The following is a 20,901-nucleotide window of genomic DNA, read 5'->3' as shown; positions in this document are numbered from 1 at the left end:
GGGCGCGCGCGCACCACTCGTGCCGATCTGGCGCAGGACAACCAACAGCTCTGAGGTGCCTCACCAACCACATACAAGAATCAAGATGCAACAACACTTGCTACAGAAATCGCCTTCCCGTGCGCAAAAGAGAAAAGATGTCAGAAACACTGCGCTCCACATGAAACCCAGACACATCCCAACACAAACAGAAACACTGTGACAGCCAAAGGCGGCCCCCTTCTCCGCAGGTCTCTGACGGGAACTGCTGACAATTCCAATGCGAGTGCGAGCCCCCGCAGCACCATACTAGACAGAAACGAATCACAACATATCCGCACACAAAGCGCAGCACAGACTGCGCACGCAAAACGACCCCCATCCTCACAGCAGAAAGTGCATTCTCGGCTGGTGGGGGGGGGGACCCACCCACTCCCTGGGCGGGCCGAGAGGTCACCCTGTGGCACACAGGCCGCCCCGCTTGCCGGCTCGTGTGATGTAGGCACCGGTCAAGTCCTGCGGATTAAAGCGCTGCTCCCCACTCCCCTCGCACAGTACAGGAGGAATCTGAGGAACAGGCAGGAAACAGAGCTCCCACGGGGCTGGCCCCCACAGCACATCCACTTCTGAGGGTGAAGAGAGACATCGCCAAGCCAGGTACGCTGCTATCACACGCATTCCCCAAGTCTCCCAAGAGCACAGTAGCAGCTAAAAACCACACCCAACACAGTGCTTTCCGTAATATTAGTAGATAGTTTCACCGCGAGGAAAAACTGCCTTATTAAAGTGAAGTGTGAGACTTGATGTAGGAGTTATGGAGAAGTGAAAGCATGATGAAGAAATGGTGGAGCACCTGACTGGTGGGATTTGGGCTGACTGGCATGGTGAGAGAATAAGGACAACAGGATTGTGTAGGAGCATTTGAGTAACTTAGAATCAAGGGCAGTCGCAGCCTCCAGGCAACCTCGACGGCTGCTGCAACTTTCTGACGTCTCCTGTAAAGCCCCTTAAACCCTCCCGCTCTCTTCGCGTTTAATGGCTTTAGGCGGGAACGCAGACTGGGGTTTGCTTTCTTTTCCGTCAAGTTGGGATACACCTGGCCTGCTCAGCCTTTCTCGCACCAGAGGGGAGCAACAGGGGCTCTCTTGCAGGGATTATTTGCACCCCCAACGCCCCAGCTCTTAGCACGCCAGGGCCCCGCTTTGCCGGTCCAAACCCATCCATCCCCCACCGAGAGGGGGGCGCAAACCCTCACTGCAAGCCCCCACCGTCCCACAGCGCACTCCCAAAATCCACCAACGACTAGGCCAGCGCCCCTTCATCCCTTCCGACCCGCAGCAGCCCTAGGAGCAATGCCAATCCTCTATCCGTAGCACCAAAGCCGCCATCTCCCAGCACTCGCTCTTTGCCATGCCTGACCCGCACAGACCTCCCAACACCCCAACGTACCCTATTCTGTCCACCTCGAGCGGCCGCAGGCACCGCGTCTGACACCGCACTGCCCCTGATCCCCCCTGGCCTCAGTCGAACGAAAGGCCAAGGGCACGAAACTGGGCCTGCACCCTGCACAATGGTTGCCTCCAACATGTTGCACAAAGACAGCACAACCACATCCAGCACTTTTACACACAGGTGTCACACCTTGTACAAAGAGCCCATCCAGCACTTTTAACAAAGGACTCAGTCCATGCTTTTGTGCACATTGTTGCATGCCAAGTCCGTGCAAAGGGCACACCGATCACCTTCACACCAAGTGCCCACCCAGCACCCTGCACCAAGTTCGCACCCATTGCGGTGCACGGAAGCCACAGCCACACTTTACGAGTGAAGCCTGCTTGCACGCTTTGTAGTGCGGAGTCTGGCACTTTCACCCCGGGCACCCCCGCCCTCTCTGCTGTTGCGGCCTTGGAGCGCTTCCACGCCTGAGTTTGTCTGCTGGGAGCTGCTCAGGGAGGGGTTTTTCCTTAACGGTATTTTGCCTTGGTATGCCATCCTGCGCTTGTGGTAAATGCCCCCCCTACCCCACCCACTCTTTTCCATTTGCTGTGTCCATGCCCCTGGCTTCTCCACTCTGTACGCGTCTCATCCATCTACTTATTCCAAGCAATTACTTGATCTCAAGCAAGACGACCCCCCCTCCTTGTGCCGCACCTTCCGAACTCTCGGCCCCAGCAAACACCCGCCCGCCGGCTGCCCCGCGCAACCCCTCCACCCGCTCTCTCCTTTATTGACCGTTTAATCCCTCGAAGTACCTGCTTAAAATCAGTTTAATACTCCTTCCACCCAGTTGCATGGAGACGAAAACGATGTCAGGATCTGAGCCAACAGCGCCTGCCGAGGTTTTAGGACTTCAAGTCCCAGGAAGCCTAGTGCAGGAGGCGCGGTTAAAAGGAGCAAATGCGCACTTCCGCGCGTGCGTAATTCCATGTGATTCCGGAAGTGATTGATGGTCCTTGAAGCGGTGGTGAATACCGCGAGTGAATTGATGTTGCCGAGTTACTCTGCCTGGAAAGAAGCCGCCAAGGCGGAACGGGAGACTACGGACAAAACCAGCAGGAAGGTAGGGAGGGTCAGAGTCGGGTTACGGCTCTGTCTTTCGATACGAGTGTGTTTGGAGACAGTGTACGGAGCAAACGGAGGGGGATTACACCGTGATTCTAACGGTTCCTCCTTCATCTCCGCTATTTGAATAAGCATCACTTTGGACATCGGCAGGACCTCCGGTTAGGAGGGAAGCCGCATTTCACAGAGAGGTCATGTACTCAGAGTGATTCTGTAAACGCTTGAAGTCTGGACAGCGTGTTGATCCCCCATGAGGAGGAGCACTGAAATTGCGGTTACATACCTAGGGCGGCGGCTTATAGAAACCGCGGAAGCCATTCCTGTTTATTCTATTGGCCTACTAAATATGGAAGGATTGATTAGTGTTGCAACTACGAGACTTCTTTGGGGGCATGCTTGCCGTAGCAAGTCAAACATTTGTGCCTGGATTCTATTCTTACTTATATATTGTGTTTGCCTTCTAAGGAGACTGCTAAGGTTACCGCCAGAGGGGAAGGTGTTTTTGGTTTCAGCTGGATATCAGCACAGGGGTCTGCTGTTAAGGTAACCGGGGTTTAGCAAGAACATTTGAGAGTAGACTGTGTTAGTATTTGAGTGATGCTCATGGTGTCTGCTTTTGTTTTACAGATACTTGTGTCCTTGCAGTCCCTACCCTTACTTTCCCCCGCCTGATCTGCCTGGAACTCCATGTTATTTATTCTGAGTTCGGAACAATCTGGGAGTGGAACCCTTATAGCATCATCCTGATCCTGAGGAGCGTCACAACCTGACAAACGAGGCCCCCGCCAATTGACAATGATGGGTGCTGTGCGAGCTCTCCGTCATTGACTACTATCCCTAAAGCAGTTGTGGACCGGGGTGAAACTGAGAGAACTTGACACTGGTGCACCAAGCGGCCCTCATGTTGCGGCTTGCCCGGCCTTCCTGATGCTGTGTCCCGGTGCTGCACTGGTGAGCAATTTGGCAGTAACCGGAGAGAGGACTGGTTGAGTGTGTGTGGGTGTGGTTGAGTGTGTGTATGGTTGAGTGTGTGTGGGTGTGGTTGAGTGTGTATGGGTGTGGTTAAGTGTGTGTGGGTGTGGTTGAGTGTGTGTGGGTGAGTGTGGGTGTGGGTGAGTGTGTGTGGGTGAGTGTGTGAGTGGGTGTGGTTGTGGGTGAGTGTGTGTGTGGTTGTGAGTGAGTGTGTGTGTGGTTGTGTGTGTGTGTGGTTGTGTGGTAAGGTCTCCTGATTGAGTACCCTCCCTGCCCCCTCCCTGCGGGGGTAGTCACCGGGGCCAGGCAGAGCATGTACGCGGACATGACAGTGGCCCTCATTCAAGCACACTGGTGAGCGCCCTGAAAGACACTGCAAAACATAGTACCGCACCCCTCAAACTCTGAGCCTTGACGCCCCACCACAGGGACAACACAGACATGGGGAAAGACCGGCTGCAGAGGGAGGCACAACAAACAAAAAGATGGATGAATACAAGGCGACAGGATGAGCAGCAAAGACAGAAACACTATGTGAGACGTACACTGACAGCAGAAGTGGAGGTGCCTCTCCCACTGGCGTGCAAATTCTCGTGGCCATAGCAACCTCCAGCACCGCAGTGCAGACCAAGAGTGACGCAATGTTGCAGGACATAGGCATGCTCCGAGTCGACCTCAGCACAGTGGCGGGGGAGAAAGCCAACCACCCCCCGGACAGACAGCAGAAGCAGCATGCAGGTAAGCACCCGACTCAAGCGTCGCAGCTGCTATCTTCGGGGGTTGTATTTGGGGTGGAAGGGACCTGACTAGTTTTAGCCTTCTTCTCAACATATTTGGTGTCCAGATCCTTGTAATCCCCTCCTGATAATGGGTTGCTAATCATTCCTCTCCCCTATTTTCCCAGTTTAGCTGTTTCCACAATGGCCTGTTAGTTTTAACCCTCTGGTCTGGCCTATTGGTAGTCTGGCTCCTCCCGTGTCCCCATCTTCTACAACCCATTGGTTATGCAATCGCCCCTTTCTATCCTGATGTTTTGGTCCTGGTCCATGTTATCTGTTGACGTTATGGCCCCTGACATTTTATAACAAGCATTTGTAATGCAATAGGTCTCGCAGTTACACAAGTTTAAGCTATTGGCATTGGGAAGGACAATGCCTTTTATTTATGTTTTAAAATGAAAACAAAAATAAAAGGCATGGTTATGTGCAATGTCAATAGCTCAAACTCACGTAAATGTGAGACCTATTGCATTGTAAATGCTTGTTCATCATTAGGCAGAGGGATACTCTTATGTTTGTCGTATTGTCGTTGGTAAAAATGACCAATATGTACAACATCAAGCTATTTTTTAATATGCTAAAATGTAACCTGGAAAACATAATTTTTGCTTCCTATGTTAGCGGGGCCAATTTTCTGACACATGGTGTGACATAGCTTAGACAGAGAAGTGCCTGCAGTTGAGATCTGTGGTTATCCAAAACTAGCCAGTTCATAAAAATGTGATCATTCCAATAGCGTATCCAATGGTGATTTGGAGTAGGGTGGATTGGAGCAGGGTGGGGTGGGGTGGAGTGGGGTGGATTGGAGTGGGTAGATTGGAGTGGGGTCGACTGGATTAGATTGGAGTGGGGTGGATTGAAATGGGGTGGGGTGGAATGGAGTGGGGTCGATTGGAGTGGGGTGGGATAAACTGGATTGGCATGGGGTGGGCCTGATAGGGGTGGGGTGGGATGGATTGGGGTGAGGTGAGGTGGGCTGGACTGGAGTGGGGTGAATTGCATTGAGGTGGGGCCGATTGGAATTGGATGAATTGGATTGAGTGGAGTGGATTAGATTGAGTGTGGTGGATTGTATGGGGTGGATTGGACTGGAATTGGGTGAACTGGAGTGGGGTGGAATGGAGTGGGGTGGACTGCATTGGGCGGACTGGTGGAATGAATTGGGTTCGATTGGATTGAGGATTAGTTTGGGGTCTGGTGGGATGGATTGGATTGGCGAGGATTGGATTGGGGTGGAGTGCACTGGATTGGAGCAGGGTGGAATAGAGTGGGTGGATTTTTTGGAGTGGGTTACAGTGAGGTAGACTGTATTGGAATGAAGTACACTGGATTTGAGTGGGGTGGATTGGACTGGAGTGGGTTGGGTTGGGTTGGATTAGAGTAGGGTGAATGGATTGGTAAACAGTTGGATGGATTTGATTGGAGTGGGATGGATTAGGTGGTTTAGAGTGGAATTGATTGGATTGGAGTGGGGTGAATTAAGGCAGACTGGAATGGAATGGAGTGTTGTGGATTAAGGTGAATTGGATTGAAGTGGTATAGAGTGGAGACGGGTGCTTTGGATGGATTGGAGACGGGTGCTTGGATTCGATTTGAGTGGGTGGATTGGAGTATGGTGGGTTGGGTGGATTGGATTGGGGTAGAGTGGGGTGTACTGAACTGAGGTGGGGTGGATTGGTTTGGTGTAGAGCTGAGTGGATTCGAGTAGAGGGGAGTGGAGTGGGCTGGAATGAAGTGGAGAGCGGAGGGGTGGATTGGAATAGAGTGGTTTGCTGGAGTAGAGTGCAGTGGACTGGAGTAGAGTGGGGTAGATTGGAGGGGGTGGAATGGAGAGGGGTGATTGGAGTGGAGTCAACGGGGTGGAGTGGATTGCAGTAGAGTGGATTAAAGTGGGGTGGATTAGAGAGGGTGGGTGGATCAAGCTAGAGTGGGATAAAGTAGATTTGGGTGGGGCCGGTCAGATTGGAGTGGGGTGGATTGCATTGAGGTGGGGTGGATTGCATTGAGGTGAGGTAGACTGGATTAGAGTGAATTGTATTGACTGGGGTGAACTGGATTGAGTGGGTGGACTAGATGGGGTGCATTTGAGTGGGGGGACTGCAGTGAGGTAGACTCTGGAGTGTGGGGAATTGGATTGAATGGGTAGATTGGACTGAGTGAGGTGGATTGGACTTGGGTGGACTGTATTGGATTGGGGTGGAATACATTGGAGTGGATTAAAGTGGGGTTGATTAAAGTGGGGTGAATTGGAGTGAGGTGGATTTGAGTCGGGTGGATTGGAGTGGGGTGGATTGGAGTGGAGTGGACTGGATTTGAATGGACTGGACTGTAATGGGGTCTATTGGACTGGAGTGTGTTGGGTTGGACTGGATTGGAGTTGGGTGGATTAATTGGTGTAGAGTGATGTGGATTGGATTAGAGTGGGTTGGATTAAGGTGGTTTGGAGTGGGGTAGACTGGATTGGAGAGAGGTGGATTAAGGTGGAGTCGACTAGATTGGACTGGAGTGGACTGAAATGGATTAGATTGGAGTGGGGTGGATTAGAGTGGGGTTGGTGAATTAGGTTGCAGTGGATTGGATTGGACGGGGTGGATTGAAATGTGATGGAATGGATTTGAATGGGTGGATTGGTTTGGATTGAAGTAAAGTAGGTTGGATTGGAATGGGTATGATTGGATTTAAGTGGGGTGGGTTGGATTGGAATGAGGTGGATTGGAGTGAGGTGGGTTGGATTGGAGTAGGGTGGGTTTGACTGGAAAGGGGTGGATTGGATTGGAGTTGGGTGGATTGGAGTGGGTGTGTTGGACTGGAGTGAGTGGATTGAAATTAACCCTGGGCAAAGCACTACGCTACGCTCGCGTAGTTTACGTAGTTTGCGCTACTTTGCACTACGCGAACTGCACGTAGCACAGTGCAAACACGCGTAGCGTAGTGCAGCGGTCATTTTCTGCTTGGTCGTGGTCCTCAATGTCAATTTGGCGACCGTGAGCAAGCAAAATGACATCCCGGCGAGACTTTTTCCTCGTTCGCGATCAGCAACATCAAGTTGCCAATCGCGAGCATGGAAAATAAACCTCCAGGCGAGATTCTCAACGCGGGGAGGTCAGGTTTCTCATTGCGAGTGGTCGCATATGCTCGCGACAGCTCGCTATGAGAAACTACCAGTCCGCGTTGAGAAAGCTGCTGCTCGAGTAAAAATCTTTTCAAGCGGCAGAAAACTACAGCTCGCACTGTGCAAGATGCCATTTTCAATGATTGCACAGTGCCGGATGCTTGTCCACACTGTGCAATAATTGAAAACGGCATCTTGCACAGTGCAAACAGAGTACTATGCAGTTCGTGTAGTGCTACGCGTAGCGGGAAGTGCACTTCGCGTAGCTACGCGTAGCGCTACTTTGCGAAGTCTTGTTGTGGTTTGTAGTGGGGCATGTTGGAGTGGGGCAGATTGTTTCCGATTGGAGTGGGACACATTGGAGTGGGGCACATTGGAGGTGAGAAGATTGTTTTGGATTGGAGTAGGGAACATTGGAGTGGCCACATTGTTTTGGAGTGTGGCAGATTGCTTTGGATTGGAGTGGTGTTGATTGTTTTGGATTGCTGGATTGGGGAAGATGCTTTTAGATTGGAGTGGGGCAGATTGTTTTGAATTGAGTGGGGCAGATTGTTTTGAATTGAGTGGGGCAGATTGTTTTGGATTGGAGTGGGGAAGATTGTTTTGGACTGGAGTGGGGCAGATAGGAGTGGGTAGTTTGAGAGGATTGGAGAGTAGCGAAAAGAAGACTTGGCAAAATAAAAGAAAGTTAACTATATAAAAGAAAACTTTGCAATTGTATTTGTCCTGTGGGGCATGTTTTTGCCAGTCGTATGCCTTCTGTTTGCAGGGCACTAGAAGTTGAAAAGAACAAAATAACACCTCAGTCCCATTGACAGCTGCAGACGGGCACTGATTAAGTTGAACAATCAGTGCTTGGTCCCTGCTCTACACAAAAGAACGAAAATGATGGTAGGCCTGCAGTGATCAGTTGCGAGGCTGTAAACAGTGCTATGAAAGCCAACACATTTAAAGCAAGAGGCAGGTTCCTAGCCCTTTTATGTTAACAAAAGTGTCTCTCAAGCGATACGCATGTGCTAGCGCAGGTAACTCCAACCTTTTCTGTAATGAGAGCTACTTCTGATCAGTGAACATCGTCTTGAGTTACTGAAGGCCTAGTTACTCGCACATTATTACCAAACACCCCCGCCCAGCTTCATTTACTTTATACCTAATGTCCATGGAGCCTGATACTATGGTTTGAACAAAATGCTGTGAACACCTTTCGCCATATGTGGCACTGTTACACGTACAACATAAATACATAACCCCTTTTTTATGGGAAAGATTTTGAGTGCAGAAAAATGTTCTGGCAAAATGTTCATAATAAGGAATATTTTTCAGCACTTTACATTTCTCCCATTAGAAATAATTGGCTGTATGTTTCTGTTATAAATATGGCACTGTGTCTACCAGCCACTGGGAGCAAGATGCCTACTGTTTGTAAATGTGACACTTTGAAAAGGGAGACTATTAAATTGAAATGAAGAGTTAACTTAATTATAAATAGGCTTCCCTGTTTTCAGTTTCTATTTTTGGTAAAATCTGGTGGGGTTTTTCCAGTGTTTTTAAGTGATTTCAATACCTTAAAAAAGCAGTTGTTATCAGTGTTTACACATTTTAACGCCAATAAAAAACAACAGAAACAGTGTATTTCCGGTGCTTATAGAACGTTTTGCTTGTATTATTGATTGCTTTCTGCACTGATAGTAAATGGTATATAGACAGTGCACGTACAGTGTATACGAGGTCCAAATACATTTTTGCAAATCAAACTTATTGTAGTACGCCATACAATACTTCTTCAGTGAAACTTTGGTAATGAACACTCGCTAGTTCCTTCCCATATAAAAGTTTTTATGTGAAAAGGCCCTTTCAACATTGGCACTTGAGACAGGCAAGGCCCAAACAGCCAGTGCACAATTTGCTAACTCTGGCCACTGACATAGCTTTCTATCCCAATACTATTGCACTTGATTCTCTGGGCAGGTTCTGCAACATTTGTGTTGAACTGGGCGCATATGCCCTCAGAGTAAGCATGAGCGGATTTTGCGGATTGGCAATCCGCGAATTTGCGGATTTGCAAACTCGCAATCCGCAAAATCCGCGAATTCCCGCGAATTTGCGGATTTTTTTTTTTTTTTGTGTTCGCCCGTGTTTCTGCCAGTTCGCGAGGGTTTTTACAATTTCGCAATTTGCGAACTTACCTGTCGGGTCGCAAGTTTTGCGAACTTGTTGTTTCTACGTGTCCAACCTGTTTGGGACACTCTTCTTCATCACTGCCACTCTCTGTCACCACTGCCACTCTCTGACTACTCATGCCACCCTCTGGCCCACCCATGCCACCCTCTGTTTCATCACCACACCCTCTGGTTGTCCAGTGTACATTATTTTTGGCAAAGCAAAGCACACCTTCCCTGCCTCAAGTGACCTGAATTAATTTGGGGCTGATTAATGTGTCACAGAATATTTTTTTAGCTGGCACCTGCTTCCTTAGTGCGCCCTGATTAGTGATCTTTTGCACTTGCTAAGTGCTTTCATTGTTGCAAAATTAGTTACAACACCTGCCCTGCCCCAACTGACAATAATGAATTAGGGGCTGATTAATGGATTTTAACTTCCAGCCTGGCTCCTGCTTGTCTCCCTTAGCTGTAATTCAGGACCTTTGTGGCATATGTGTAACTATTCTGAGGTTCAGAGCAGGGTCACATAATAGTTGCAACTGGCAACTGAACTCTGGAGGGGCCCCTCAGGAAGCACTACAGGAAATGGCTACTAATGATGAGCCTGAACTTTTGAACCTGGTAAGTAGTTACTTTCAGTTTTGCTAAAATCGTATTTCTGCAATTTCGCACTTATTCGCGGGGCGCGAACTCACGCGAACAGTGCGAGCAGTGCGAGCAAAATCCGCTGCTCGCGGATTTGCGGATTTTTCAGGAAATTCGCAAATCTCGCGGATTGCGGATTTCCCGAAAATCCGCAAAATCCGCGAGCGGAACGGATTTTCCGCCCATGCCTACCTCAGAGTTATTGAAGCGGTCAAAAATTAAGCAGCACTTTTGAAACTACTGAGAAGATTCCCTTTACGGAAGGGATCTAGAACTTGTACAGAGTACCACAGTGAGGTTTCATTGACTTCAAATGCCATGGTTGGTGAAGGGACATGTCTATGCATCATTGCTGCCATTTCTCATAAATTGTAAAATAAAAGTTCCTGAATTGCTCTTCAACATTGCTTTGTTTACTAAGTGGTAAGCACTTGAACATGGAATATGTTGCGGTGCCAAAGTCACTATAAGTGCCGCCCAGCTTACTCTCAAGGAGATGTTGCACATCTACACCAATTATGCAGATACTTGGCAGACAAGGTTGTTTTCAGACTCTAGTTTTTTTTATTATGTCCACTACAGCAGTTATGTTTTCCTGTGAAAATCTAAGACTTTTTTCACATCACTATCAATTTGCGACCAAAGATCCTCACATTTCTTGCCTTTGGCATCATCACTCAGCAAAAATTCGGAAAACCATTGCCACATGGATAACATAGCAGTTACAGCCTCTTGGACTAAGAACCATCAGCTAAGTGACACAGTTGGGATGACTCTTTCTTTGATGCCACACAAAGCACAAAATGATAATTATTTGCATTTTAGTTCCAGCGCACAACAAAACAGTGCACAAGAATGGACTAAAAGGTCAATAGCATTCCTCATTAACTCTGAAGACTGTAAAGATGCTTTCAGCATACCATCTAATAAGTGGCAAAGATCTCTCACTGGGAAGCACTTTAACTCAGGTATCGATTTTGACAGGTCACCACACAAGTCATTTCATATTCGTAGCTGAATCACTGCAAATACAAACAATTTCACTACTATTTGTTGAACTTGGAAATACCTTTTTGCAACAGCATTCCAAGTGACACTGCATTCCATGTTTTCCAAAGGTCTGGTGTCATGTTTTCACCACTATCCCAGATGCTTGGTGATATGACACTTTTTACATAAACTTGCTTTGATTGTTTAAAGCCTGGGGTGTTGGCAATTCACCTACTATCAATACTGACTGAAAAGGGGGGCTGATTTATCAAGGGGTTTTACCCATTCTCTGTGGGTAAATGTGATGATTTTACCTATCAGTGAAAAAATAAAAGGCACCCAAAATATCAAATATGACTTTGATATTTCCTGCTTCTATACAGTTTATAAAACATGCTTCTAAACCCTGCATCTTTAGACCAAAGAGCACAAAATTGAAATTAGCAAAAGGAAGAAGTAACAATATTTTAGTGACATCCCTAAACAACAAAACTCAAGCAGAATAATGTTAGCCCAGTCTTTCTTGGTGCTAGCTTGTATAACAAAGAAACATTGTATTGGCCCCTTCAGGAAGGAAAACTAATGACTCTTTCACTCTCCTTCATTCTAATTTTGTCTCATTTAAAAGCATCCAGAAACATCATTTTGTTGTCATGCTCAGCAATTGAGTTCAGAACAACCTTTATGTAGGAGTTAAATAGCTGGGTGCCTCAGTTCTTAGCCCCTGTGACCTACATGGGTCATAAATCTGAGTGGAGCACTGATCATTATAAAGCTCTTCTATCTGCAGCATGATCATGTAAAATAAACATAGCCTTTCCTTAACTTTAAAATGAAAACGCAACACTTATTTATTGCAGTTTTTAGTTAAAAATGAACTCACGGCTGGGACCTACTCTGATGGCTTCTGCCCTGGACACGCCTGTGCTAGGGCTTGCTTTGTAGACTTGACCTTAAAAGAAATAAAGCAACAGGCCTTCTCCATCTATTCACACAGGATCTGAAACATTCGTGTACCCATCATGACTTACACTGCCTTTTTTCGGTCTGGATGCACAGCACACCTGTCTGCAAGATGTACAGTAACCAGTTAATGACAATATACAATATACATAGAGTATACATAGAGTGGGTTGGACACCATCCAGAAAGGAATTATCTCTCACCTCATGCTATTGGCTATTTGGTGTACCATGTAAGGGTAGAACTTTGGGACCTCCAGCCTCAAGGGTCATGAAGGCAGCAACATGAAGATAAACTAAACAAGGCTCTATGTTTACCTTCTGTAGTTTCTACACCTTGCTTTTACCCTAACTCTTCAGTAGCAGATAAGAGGATGTGGGGGACACAGGAAAGGACAAGAGGTCAACCTTGTGAATATATTGAGGGTGAAAGGGTGTAAGAGCCCATTTCGTCTATTCGTTATTGGTGTGCAGTGACAAGGAAATAAGAGAATTCAAATGTCCAGAACAGGAGGCAAGAAAGCCTTTTATGTCTCTAGTGACAGTGGGTGAGTACTCAATTCAATTCATTTCAAAATAAGCTTTATTTGGTTGGAACATACAACCATAAAAGCACAATATATATTCACAAAACAAGGTAAAAACAGCTAATAGAAAGGTCAACATCCATGTTAAAAAATGGCGTACAAATACTGATTTCGTTAGACATCGTTCATTGCATCAGAGCTCCTAATGTAAACAATAGACACATAGCGGCTTTACATGATTTGGTGACAGAGATCCAAAGCACAAGGCTTCAGGGAGTGCATAATATAAAGTGTGTAAACTACGGCATAACTCCTAATGTAAACAATAGACTCATAGCACCATTACATACATTTGATAACAATAAACCATGACACATAGGCTTCGGAAGTGCAAAATATAAAGTGCAAAGTGCTTAATTGATTGATCCACCCCCAGACATTATCGGGGTGGTACTTTACGTTAGAACAACATACCCTTTCTAGCCTTAATTGAACTTAAAATTAATGTAGCAGTATAAAAACAAATCTCGGGTTCTTTAAGTGCAAAAAGAAGGGTCATAGCAGAATTAGTGGTTTTGGCTTCATACTTTGTAAGTACTCACATCCATGAGGAGCAGGAGTAGTATAAAAAGAGGCCTGCTTTTAGAGAGCCAGGGTATCTCTAGGGTCAGACTGATTGAGGTGATGAATTATATTTTTGATGTTTGTGACCCATGCTTTGTCCCATTGTTGTAAATGAGATGACTTCCCAGTAGCCACTGGGATCAGTGGTGTAACCAAACTTGAGGTCCTCCTGCAAAGTACATAGAGGGCTCCCCTCCTGATTCACCCAGGAGCTCTCAGGCTATGGTACCGAGCTGACCCCCTCCCCCCCCAGAGCTCTGGCCGCCCGCACTGAGGGTCTGCGGAGGCCTTTGCTACTCCACTGACTGAGATGACTTGTTTGGACAGGCTTTAAAGTCATAACTTTGTATATAGGGTTTATAGACCCGGAAGGAGTGTGAGGGTTTCCTCTCTCTTTTTTCTCCTTTCTGGATCTTGATTTTTCTCTGTCCATCTACCTCCTTCTCCTCTCTGATATGTCCATCATTTAACTTGTGGAACCTGTGCTCAGGCCTTAAAGTCTCCCCAGCCTGATCTCCCTCTGTTTGACCTTGTGACTCTGCCTTTTCCCCTATTACAAAGTCTGTTCTCAGCAGTTTTGGTGTCCACATTGATTCTAAACCGAAACTGGAGTCTCATACCTTAGCAGTAGTGTCATCATGCATATTACATCTTCACTAATATTAATACCTTTACTACCTCTTCTGTCTCATCCTTGATTGGTGCAAGGCTTGATTGCTGTAATTCATGATATCTTGGCTTGTCCAATCACCAAATCCAGAGCCTCTAAATGATGGTTTTCCTTCAAAAAAGATTTTTTTCCAAAGATTACATTGGCTGCCTACTCTGAAAAGAATACATGTCAAATCCCTCTTCCTTGCTTATAAAAGTTTGAGTGAATCTGCTCCTTTATTCCTCAGATCTAAGTTTTCCAAATATACCCCCACTTGCTGCCTTTGATCCTTCTCAGCAAATATATTGGTTATTCGTCACTTGAAAAGGTCGTGTAGGAGGAAAATCTTTCTATGTGTCTGCTTTGTGTCTTTCAAATAATCTTCCTCATGTTCTGAAGGCCACTTCTACCTACATTGCTTTCAGGAAAAATCTTAAAGCTTTTCTCTATACTCAATAACTACCTGTATTATATTCCCTAATTTTTCTAGTGTCAAGATACCTAACACCACATAGCATAGCATTACATACTTACATACCATACTATAACATACCATAACACAACACATACGGGCCTCTTTAGAGATTTTAACCTCTTCTAGATCTCTCTTCCTGAGTTAGCTGATGCATGTTGGTCTGTGATTTCAATTACGAAAAATCCTCTAGAATACAAGGACATCACACATTCACAGTGCCCACAAATTACTAACTCTTTTTTTAAACCATCTGTTTATTGGATTTTTGCGTTAAAGTACAGTTGCATTCATGGTACAGCTATAGCATACGTGATAATTTTCTGGTGGTAATTCAATCCAGGTGCGAGTCACGTGTATATAGTAAACATGTCTACAAAACCACACAACTGCCCATACAATTTTCTGCTGTGCCAATACTATCATACAAATGACTCACTCTTATATATTGATAAAAAGTCTATTTTATGCAGCAGAACTTCAGCTGTGGTGATATTACTACTGCACCTGTGTGTAAGGATGTATGCAGGACTTTATAAACTTCATTCTACCCATTGCATTCGACCAACGCAGTATGTGCATGTATCAGTATTTACAAAGTGCAAACCAGGCTGAGCATTAATGCCGTTGGTGGGGGGCGGACTGATTCTGGGTCAATAGTAGAGATTTATACAAAGGGGCGGAGCTAAGGATAGTGTAACTGGGTATCAAATTAATTGATATGAGGAGCTGGTGTGAATAATAATTATGATCGAGATCCTTTTAGAGTGAGTTTTCAATGCTTTTCTAAAATACAGGAGTGGTGGTGGAAGCCTTATTTGCAGTGGGACAGAGTCCCTGACTGAAAAGTCCTGTGTTTTTATTTTCAGATGTCAACTTATTGACTTCTAACCTGTCAATATGTTGGTTTCGTGGTTATGCATTGCATGTTACAGCCTTGTATCTGAGTAGAGGAATCTGGTGACAGCTTCCATGCCTTCCTGGAAGTTGTGTTTGGCTGCGTTGGCTTAGTTGGACAGGGAGAGGATGAGTTGGGTGTCGTCTGCATATGAAATAATGTTGAGTCTGTAAGTTCTGACGATGGGGGCGAGGGGAGCCTTGTAGACGTTGAAGATCGTTGGGCTGAGGGAGGACCCCTGGGAGACCCTGCAGGTGGTTGGTGTAGGGTCTGAGAGGAAAGGGGGGAGTCTGACAGACTGCGTTCTGCCAGAGAGGAAGGAGTATAGACAGTCGAGGGCCTTGTCCTGGATACCTGCATCATGGAGTCTGCATGTAGGGGTGCGGTGGGATACCGTATCAAAGGCCGCTGAGAGGTCGAGGAGGATGAGGCTACTGTTTCTCCTTCGTCCAGTATGGAGCGGATGTCGTCTGTTGCGGCAAGGAGGACGGTTTCTGTGCTGTGGTTTTTTCTTCGATGAAGGTGGCGAGTTGGCTGTTGATGGCTTTCTCAATTACTTTCGCTGGGAACGAGAGCAGGGAGATGGGTCTGCAGTTTTTGAGGTTGGTGGGGTCCGTCGAGGGACACTTTAGGAGGGGGTTTGTCTCTGCGTGTTTCCAGTGGTCGGGGAAGGAGGCATTTGCCAGGGAGCGGTTGATGGTGTGGTGAAGAATTGGGTGCGATGGTGTTGGCGGCTCTGTTGAAGATGTGGTGGGGCCAGGGGTCCGAGGGAGACCTGGAGTGGATTGACTTCATCGTCTTCAGTGTGTCTTGGGTGGTGAAGGTTGTCCAGCTGTCAATCGTTGGCTTCAAGGTGCCGGGTGGTTGCTGGGGGTTCCGTGTGTTAGTTGCCTTTGTTGAAGTTGTCCTAGATGTTCTTGATTTTGCGGTGGAAGAAGGTGCTTTCTTGGCATATGCATTGTTGTTCTTCTTGAGGGGAGCTATGGTGTTGATGCTGTAGGTGATCCATCTGTGTAGAGTTCAGGCAGCGGTGTTGGGGGCTTCGTCTTCCGCGGTGGTCGGGGTGGAGTTGCTGAGTGAGGAGGTGAGCTGTTTGTCAGTGATTTTGGTCCAGTTTTTTCATGGGAGCCGGTGCTGATGTCTGTGGATGGTGGGTGTACTGAAGGTGAAGTGGATGCATCGATGGTCTGTCCATGGGAGTTCGGTGGTGTGGCTGAAAGTGATGGAGTTTCCTGTTGTGAAGAGAGGGTTGAGGGTGTGTCCCGCTGAGTGGGTGGGTTCGGTCACGATCTGGCGAAGTCCAATGTTGTGGAGGTTGTCTAGGAGGGATCCGGTGTTGGGGTCTAGTTGGTTGTCGAGGTGGAAGTTGAGATCTCCCAGCAGGGTGTAGTTGGTGGAGGCGATGGCATGCGAAGAGATGATGTCTGTGAAAGGTCCGCGGGGTCGGTAGATGAGGGCTCCCTGGAAGGTGGTTGTAGGGCTGGCCTGTATCTTGAAGTGCAGGTGTTCCATCAGGTTTGTGGGCTCGTCGGGGAGTGTGCTCAGGCGGAGGGTGGATTTGTGGATAATGGCGATTCCTCCTCCCGGGCGGGTGGGGTGGTCTTTCCTGGAGATCTTGTATCCATGGCGAATGGCAATGGCGATGTCCGGTCCCCAGATGGTGTTGGTCCTGGTTTCGGTGAGGAATGCTATGTCCAGGGTGGTGCTGTCGAGGAAGTTCCAGATTTCTGTGGCGTGATCTGACGTTGAGAAGGATGCATTGCAGGGTCTTCGGTTCGGGTGTGTTTTTGCGGTAGGTTTGTGCTGGTTCCGTGTTCCTGACTGTGCTGTAGGTGTGCGTGCAGCGGTGACTGACAGCTGAAGGGTCCGATGGGTGTCAGCTGGTGATGCTAGCCTGCAGTTGTTGTTGCGGCCTGGGTTGAGTGCGTGGAGTGCTGCTGGGTGGTAGCATTGGCGGGGTGGAGGTCCAGGGTTTCTAGCGCTGATCGCGGTCGTGATGCAGACGGCCGCAGACGGGCTTGCATTTGGCGCACCCGCTGGGCGCGGCCACGCAGCAGCCGCCATTAAGTAGGGGTCGGGGAGGGCTGGACAACTGGGAGACGGGGAGGGGACCTGGATTGGAGGGGTCGTGCTGGTCGTGCTGGGGGGGAGGATCAGCTGGGGCAGCAGTGGCGGGGAAAACGGGCAGGAAAGGAAAAGGAGGAATAAAGGAGGAATAATGAGGAATAAAAGGAAATAGAAGTGGAATAAAGCAGAAAAGCGGAAATGCTCAGGAAACCAGAGGAGTGCAGAAAAGAGATTAAAGTGAGGGTAAAAACGAGTGAAAACGGAGAGGAAAAACGGAGCAAGAGAAAGGAGACAGAGGACCACTGGACCACAAGGGATGAGGCACAGGTAAACCAGCGGGTGGAGGAGGGCCTCGAACACCAACACTCGAGAGTGCAGAGGCTCTGGCAGGCCTCACTTAATGGTGGAGCTGTAAAGGTGGGAGAGCAATTTCACTGACAATGAGTCAGTGGTCTTGCTCCCTATTTACATTGTTTACAAATGATGAACAGGACATGCTTTTCTGGTATCTAGATCTGCAGTTTGATCACTATTTTTCAACACGTGTTTATCACACATATGAGCGCACCAAGCACGTTTGTCACAACGCTCCCATTTCTGATGGTTTTAAGAAAACTTTTTCTAAATGTTATAAACAAATAGCCATTTGCCTGACAAATGCTGTTGTTGGGGTCTAAACGTTCATAATAACACCCCTTTGTCTAAAGTTTCTAATTTAATGGAATGTGAGACTGTACGTTATAACTGGATCCAACTAAATTGTTGTATAGACCGGGGATTATCACGAGTTTTTTTTTTTTTATATAGTCACTGTGTACACCTTCAAACACTGTGTCATGTGCACCGTTGTCATTATGTAACAATTCAATGTTCTGTACCCACTTGATGATAACATGTCTACATTATTAGCTAAACGACATGATGATGAAATGTGTGCATAAATACCCATAGTGAATGGTTCAGAAAGAAGGATCCTATATTGTACTGATTTTAGTCATTGAATGGATGGATTCGCTCGGGGTACCGCTGATGTGTGTTGTTGGTCTCCTGTCTTTGCAAAAGAGGCCATGGGGACCACTGTCTTGTTATTACAGCAACATTTTGGAGTCTTGCCTTTGCTTAACAGTACCCACAATTTATTTTTATTAAGTTGTGCCCTCCTATTTTCCATGGCATATTACTTTTCACGTGCCATCTTGGCATCCAGTGCGACAACACATTAGTGTTTTTGTGCACCAACTCTACCCTAGGAACCAGCAAAAAATGATGTCCAGGTTTTCTGTTTCACAATAAGTCATGGCACATGAATCATTTACAGGTTACCTGGGTGAGGAAACGTTCCCTGTTCTGTCCTTGCAACTTTGATGCATGTCTTTTATTAGCTTCTAAGAGACTGTGCTGAAGCTATTTAATAATTGCACACGTTTTATAGGAGGTGTATCCACTTCTTGAGATTCCATTACAAATGCTGGGTTATGTCAATTCTTTGGATATCATCGGGAGGGGGCTAAAGGGTGTATGAAGTTACTTGAACGACCCTATTAATTTTAGTGAAAATATCCGAAACCCTGCTCCATTCTGTCATTTTGGGTCCCTTTCCGTGCCACCACACCTCCTTGTCAGTGGCAGAGGCCCTATTTTAACAACGGGGAGGGGCAGTGCCACAGCACACACACGCATACACATACTCACTTTCACCCATTCACAGCTCTGACCCCTGCCCTAATTAGCCGCAACTGCTCTCTGTCCACTTCCTTTCTCTTTGCAAGCTTCCCTGCTGATTTCCTCAACATTGCACTTGCTTTCTTCTCTCCCTCATTTCCTGGAAGTGGGCAAGCCAGACAAGGCTGGAACCAGGCCTGGTCTGAATATCTGACTCTGGCTTGGCCCATGGCCTATTGAGACTGGCGACCCAAACTAGAGCCGAGCCAAACACCAAGAGGATGCCCTTTGCCCCCCTTTGTGCTGGGTCCTCTTTATTTGGCTAATTAATGCAGCAGCTGTCATTGCCATGGTCACCCTTTCCTTGTTTATTGTTTGTTCAATGAGGTCAACGCAGCCATATTAACAGATCTTCCATTGCGCACTTTGTACTCTCTGATTATTTTATACATTGATCGAGTCAACGTGTGAAACTGACCATACTTTACTGATTTAGGTCATGAAATAACTAAGCACGACGGGTTGTCCTGCAGTGGGAAAAGGGAAGAAGATGGAGGGATTCACCCAGTGGCCAAAGTACAAGTCTTAAAAAGAAACTCGGGTTCAAATGCTTCTCCACGTGACCAAACTGTGTGTGCTACATAAAAGGCAAAACTCGCTTAGGTATGGTTTATTAGCCCATAGAGTTGCTGCAAACAAGAATGGCCATATATACAGTGCAGGTAACAAACTAACATATTTTCGCTCTACTCGTGGCAGTGTTGTCCGTCCACATGAGGTGGGGAATAGTTCCTGTGTGTAAAAACTATTGCTTTGAACAGATGTCAGTGATATTTCCCAGTGCCCTAAAGTGAAACCCAGGCGTTCAACAAAAAACAAATATTTATACATTTAAAGAGAATTTACCATATTTACATTGTTTGTTGTATCATGGCTTGCCTCCCTCCCCCACCCACTACTCTTTCCACCACCCCTTCTCTCGCCCCCCTTCCTTTGCCTCCTCTCTCCACCCTCTCTTCTCCCCTTGCACAGTAAGTAGCCCACCTCGAACTGAAGGGTATCATTTGTGTGTTTACAATGGGCAGCGTGTGTGCTTTTTATTTAATTACGGTGGATTGGGCCCACCTCTACTCTCCCCCACTCATCAATAATACACAAGGCCCTTTCTGTTGATCGCTGCTTAATGAGTCTCCGCTTATGATAATTAAAGTCCCGGGAAAACAAATCTCGGAAGATGGCTGCGGATAGGACGGCCTGCTGGGATAAAAAGGCGGGAAGTGGCAGGTTAGCAGGGGTGGCATGGAGAGAAGGAGGCCCGGCTCCAGGATTCGTGCTCTGGGAGGGCCATGCCAATGGAGCAGCAGGTGCAGTAGCACCGGAACCCGGAGACCTGAGGGGCCCACTGAATCCTGAAAATTGTAGTATTTTATTACCTCAAAAGCAGTCACAGGGGCCATTCTCCTTGCTTGCACCAGGGCCCCTGGTATTGAGACATCTGGCACTGCAGGTGGTGACACCTGTCCACTTTTGACATTTTAACACAATAATTACCAGCCAAGGAGCCTCCTACTTTGCTACCCTGCTGTGCTTACAGCTTTAGGGAAGGGGTGGGGCACGGCCTGTCAGAACATTAAGATGCTGATTGACCTCAGGATACTCCTGCTGATGTGCAGCTGAAGAAAAGTCCCTGCGGCCACGCATGGCTCCTTTGCAGCTTTTCATGTTTAAAAAAAAAACATTGGCGTCACATTTACGCTGCCGTTGCATCACTTTTTGTGAAGTTGCGGCACCGTAAATAATGTGCCATGTTGCTTCATATTTACGAAGTGACGCATC

Source organism: Lissotriton vulgaris, chromosome 5, assembly GCF_964263255.1.
Source record: "Lissotriton vulgaris chromosome 5, aLisVul1.2, whole genome shotgun sequence".
Classification (NCBI taxonomy): Eukaryota; Metazoa; Chordata; class Amphibia; order Caudata; family Salamandridae; genus Lissotriton; species Lissotriton vulgaris.
Note: the sequence above shows the minus strand (reverse complement) of the source record.